Here is a 5,856-nt window from a genome sequence, read left to right as displayed (position 1 = left end):
TCACCAGCGGAGGGGGTTAGCCGATGGGCTGGTTTCGTCACGGCCAGGTCTGCGGTAGTGGGCGAGTGATGTCTGGGCAACATCGCAGCCTCGCTACGCGCGGTGGGCTGCTCACTTCAGCGACTGGCGGGGCAGTGCGGCGCCTGCTCTGGGTGGTGGTTGTATAAATTATTTTGTTTGTAAATCTGAATATATTTACTACTAACGCTGGGGGATATATGCAAAGCCAGTAGTACCAAGGACACATGTGTCGTGGCAGTGTATATCAACGCCACTGGTATTTTAAATACCATGGACATGGGGATCATTGGGAACGCCACTAATAAGCGGTTACCAGTGGCGTCGACATGAAATGGTAACAGTACCACTGACGTTATATTATTGGCGTCCCGAAAGTGCGTCGGTAAACACTTTTTTCAGCACCACTACTAGGTTTTTTCCTACTAGTGGAAGCAAATAGTGGGTGATGGGTCCGGGATTGCACTTAGCCATTTTATTTGCACACGGTTCAAATTTTACATCGTCTGTGATGTCTTCATCGCACACAGTTTGACACTAAGTTGTGCGATAGAAAGGGGGGAAGGGCTTAATAGGTCTGATCTGCACATTTCTTTTAGAAAACAGGCACGAGGCGCTCCCTGCTTTAAATTAATATTGACAACATCGAAAAGTTTAGCATAGTTATAAGTTCTTACAAAACGCGCAACATAAAAGTAGGGGTACAAATCGCAAATCAACGGGAGCGCAGAATAAACTTAGGTCTAGTAAGACCAACTTAAGGATTCCTATGGGCAGCGTGAAGATGCTTGATCTTGGTAAAGATATTCGCTGATGTCTCACAGTGTTTCCTCTTCTCAAGAGGATGCCATTACTTAAAAACAGAGACCATTAAGGAGTAGTTAGCATGACGAGATGGAATAGCTCCCTCGATGACAATGACAAGCTTGTTGCGAGTAGTCTAAAGAACCCAAGCTAAAGCACTGAACACTCTCCTTTCTTGAGCACTTGAGACAAACCATCTTCGGTGGTACATGTGGTGCATGCATTGTTGTTTTTATTAAGCACTTGCACCCTGTTGGCTAGATAGCACCCACCCGGGTTCGAGTCACGTGACTCGTGGAGCTTAAAGTTTTTTTTATAAAAATATGTCAGCGAGGGCTAGTCCTAGATGGTTTCATTTTTTAGAACGGGGCATCGACCTGTTGGCTTGGTAGCTGGGTTAGCTGCCGGCCCGCCTAGATCCAAGCCTCGACTCTAACACCCGGCGCTCGTGGAGTTTCTCCTATAAATAAAAACCAACGAGGATTAACCTTTGGGTTGGTCTCATTTTCTTTATTAAGCACTTGCGCATGCATTTTTTCGCGCGCGAGGACATCCGGTGTTGGGGGGGTTGTCCTCGTGACTGCTACATAGGACCACGCAACTTGTGATCGTGTAGTGTTCCACCCCACTAACCAAAATATAGACCTAGCATAAGAATATATATTTTCATCTGGCCATACGTAAGTATGGCCTAGAACTAGCCCAAAGCAAGAAGGAAGAAGCCACCGCCATGAATCATTGGTAGGTCTGGGGCAGTCGAGCATTTCCAGGAGAACAAGTGGTCCTTTATCTTTGGTAATTTATATCTATGTGGGTCCACTTGGTGGATACATCCGTTTGGGTGGGGGAAATTTAGATGGAGACCTGAAAAAACGTTGGGTGGTTTGGTTGGTTTCCTCCACACGCATGCATGGCTAAAATGTACTCCCTCCGTTTCTAAATATAAGTCTTTTAAGAGATTTCAAAATAAACTACATACGAATATATATAGACATATTTAGATTATAGATTCACTCATTTTGCTTCGTATGTAATTCATATTTAAATATTTAGAAAGACTTAAATTTAGAAACGGAGGAGTACTATATGTCTAACAGTGGTCGGAGCAGTCATTAATTTTTGCCTAATAATGCAAGTTTTCAGAGAATGAAAATGATGTACACACGATGTTGCACGACGGCCAGCCGATAGTTTCTCTGCACCGTTAGATCCTTTAGGAACAAAAGTACAAATGGCTGAATGGAAAAATCGTGTGCATGTCGTCTAAAAAGTGTCGGCTGTATAACAGTGCTTTTCAGAGAATGTTGTTTGGTTTCATGCCTGGATGAGAAGCTTATAACATACTCCCTTCCTTTAAAATATAAAACCTTTTAAACATTTCCACACGGGCTACATACAAATGTATATAGGCATATTTTTTAATGTATATTCACCCATTTTGCTTTATATGTAGTCCGCATTTGAATCTCTAAAGTCTTGATATTAGGAACGGAGGGGTATCCGGATAATAACAGTGTGGCGAATAAATTGGCGATTATGAAGGTGACAGTGCGTGCGCCTGAGACAGGCCATCCATTTCGTAGGCCTGGCTCCGGCTAATTACATGCTGAATGTGCTCGAGCCAGACAAGGGGAAAGGAGGCTTAGGGTGGCGGCAACCGACAAGGTCCAGGGTAGCGTCAGATTTCACCTCTTTTTTCTCATTTTTTTTTTTTGCAAAAGCATCATATTTCCATCCCTCGGGTGACAACCAAATATGTGGCCGTTTTGTGCTAACTGCATGAGACCACCGCTTGGTGCTCCTTCCCTTAGCCATACTCTTAGGTTTTTTTTTGAAATGGGGGGTTCGCCCCAGTCTCTGCATCAGAACGATGCATACGGCCATGATTATTAATAAGCAAAAGGTCTAACACTAGTCTCTAAGTCGCGACAAAAAACAAAAAGGCTCACTAGGAGTAAAATAGTAATCGTAAAGCCACAACCGGCTGGCATAAAGAGATAGGAATACTAAATGCCTATCCTATTACATGACTGCCATTCAAACCGGTTGAAAATATCCCGTACTACCATTTCTTATCGGGTAGATCCAGTAACCAAACGCTCGCTGACCTCCGTCGGAGTGAGTAGCGACCACATACGGATCAACGCAGTGGCTCGGAAGACAACCTGTAAAAAATGAATATTTGTTGTTCTGTTAAAGACCAGATCATTTCTGCAGTTCCAAACTGCCCATAATAAAGCACATACTCCTACACGAATGTGTCTCGCCGTGCCAACATCTATCCCATCAAGCCACGTCCCAAATAACATGGTGATGGAATTCAGAGGAGTAATGTTAAATGCTATGTGAACCGTCTGCCACATAATTTTTGCCAGAGGGCAATCAAGAAAGAGGTGTTTGATTGATTCATGTTAGTCACAAAAGCTACATCTCGTAGAACCTGTCCAATTACATTTTGCCATACTCTTAGCTGCTAACGGAAAAACTAGTATGATCAGCTGGGTCAACATGCCATAGCTAATTACGTACAACCCGTCTCAAACCAACCTGCACAAGTTTCATATGTAACCTGTGCTCCTAATGTGCCACTCAGGTATATAACCAAAAGAGTTGCTGGTAATGGCCAAGCACGATCCAGGCCAGGCAGGATGGCATGAGGAGACGAACCAAACTAGCGCTAATCCCTGATGCCTCCCAAGCCTACCGAACTCATTAGGTCATATGTGATCACTACTTCTTGAATATATGGTCACTAGAGGTATATCACTAAGAGACTTGGAATGAACTATATTCATCCTTTCGGAATTGCTTATATGCGGGTGCTTCGTCAGCGCACCATGATGTATATATCAGATTGTGCAGCTGCAGTTATCTCCAATTTTACCACATTCGCCACTTCTAGCCAGTGTGATTCACTATCATGCATTTTAGGGTAGATTTATATCTTTACTGCGTCATATGCTCACATGATATGATGGTACACATATGGACCATGGACAATGTTATAATTGTGTGCACCCCCACCTCTGGGTTCGGTCCTAGTTACAACACAGCCGACATACTTAATTTGCATGAAGTTTTAGAAGAGAGCTCAGATGGCTTAGCACCTGTGCAAAACGTACAAAAGATCATCCCACAATTTAGATGTGTATTTCTTGCCTTGTAGAAAAAAATAGAATGAATGAAATTATACTGCAATACATGTTGTTCAACCATCTGACGTTAACTTATGTATGATGAGTCCACTGAGGTGATTTGCTCTGCTGTATCTAAAATTCTTTGATTTTGGTAAATAATTTTTGTATTACTCAAAGATCACGGGTTACAATGATGTCTGATAATGTCTAAGACTCCATCTAGTCCAGATCCAAGCCAAATATCAGTTCGGCCTTGTGATTTTCCAAAGTTTGCAATCAAATGATTGGCATTATTTTGGAATCGACGGATATGTGCAATACAAGAACTACGTTTCCTCCATACTTCCTTCAATTCTTTGATCAGAAAATCAATTATATAATCAAAATATAACATATATAATAAGCCCTCGAATGGAGCTGCTCCTGCGCCGTCTCCTGCGCCGACATCCTGGCCTTCGCAGCGCACGACAACATCACCCTTACGGGCAACATCGTCTACTCTGTCCTAGCCGGCCACCACAACGGGAGGGTCTCCATCGAGAAGGACGCCCTCGATAACCTGCCCCCGCCCATGTTCACCGCGCAGCAGCTCATCGACCGGTTCAAGAACAGGACCATCACCACCGAGGAGATGGTCCTCCTCTCCGGCGCCCACACCATCGGCCGCTCCTTCAGCTCGTCCTTCATCGGCCGCATTTGGAACGGCAACACAACCATAGTACGTCCCTCTAGTGAGACCCTATGGCTAGGGGTGGATTAACGAGTTGCTTGGCTCGTTAAGCTCATGCTCGTTAAGCTTGTTCTTGTCAAGTCTCGGTTTGTTAAGCTCGTTAAGATTAACGAGCAGAAAACCATGGTCAGCTCGGTTCATTTGAAGCTCGTCAAGCTCGTGAGCGCTCGTTAACAGATTCTGATGTGTTATGACCTACATGATGAGTGTGTAGATGTGGTTTTTAAGAAGTAAGATGGTGACTGCCAAAGTTAATGCACTAGTTTGTTGCCTCCTATGAAAACTTTATCATGTAAGTCGAAAATGTGTGTTGTGTTGTTACTAACGAGCTACTCGTTAAACTTAACGAGCTGAAATCGATGATTGGCTTTGTTCATTAAGAAGTGAGTCATGAGTTTAACGAGCCGAACTATCGAGCACTCATTAAGCTCGCGAGCAACCAGCTTTTCGTCCAGCCCTTCCTATGGCCCTGTTTGATTGGGCTTTTGCATGCTTTTGCAGATTTTTCATTTTGGCCAAAAAGCGATAAAAGCTTCTAAATAGATGCTCTTCCAGCTTTTATGGCTTTTGAAGCTAAATATTAGCTCAAACAAACACGGCATATATGAGTTTACGTTGGCATGAAACTTGCGTACGTGTGTTGAATTATCATCTACCAGGTGGATGCAGGGCTGAGCCCGTCGTACGCGGCGCAGCTGCGGGTGCTGTGCCCGTCGAACACGTCGTAGTCGACGGCGCCGATCGATCCGGGCTCGCCCAACATGCTGGACAACAACTACTATAAGCTGCTGCCGCGCGGCATGGGGCTCTTCTTCTCCGACAACCAGCTGCGGGTCGACGGCAACCTCAACGTGCTGGTGAACCGATTCGCGGCCAACGAGACGCTGTGGAAGGAGCGCTTCGCGGCGGCCATGGTGAAGATGGGCCGCATCCATGTGCAGACCGGGAGCTGCGGCCAGGTGCGCCTCAACTGCAACGTCGTCAACCCGATGTTGTCGTCGGTCTGCCTGGCGCACGGGTAGAAAAAGGGCCTATAGTCCCGGTTCGTAAGGGCTTTTAGTCCCGGTTCCGGAACCGGGACTAAAGTGTCGGTAGTAATACCTACCATTTTTAGTCCCGGTTCAATACAGAACCGGGACTAAAGGCCCTCCACGTGAGCAGTGCGCA

The 5,856-nt window shown here is 45.1% G+C and overlaps 1 pseudogene; it reads left to right on the top strand.

Moving 5' to 3' along the window:
* Positions 1–4,363: 4,363 nt before the first annotated feature.
* Positions 4,364–5,711, top strand: LOC125529258 (annotated as a pseudogene).
* Positions 5,712–5,856: the final 145 nt, after the last annotated feature.

This window comes from Triticum urartu, unplaced genomic scaffold, assembly GCF_003073215.2.
Source record: "Triticum urartu cultivar G1812 unplaced genomic scaffold, Tu2.1 TuUngrouped_contig_5462, whole genome shotgun sequence".
Classification (NCBI taxonomy): domain Eukaryota; kingdom Viridiplantae; phylum Streptophyta; class Magnoliopsida; order Poales; family Poaceae; genus Triticum; species Triticum urartu.
The sequence above is the reverse complement of the archived record's forward strand: the minus strand, read 5'-3'. Positions and strand labels throughout refer to the sequence as shown.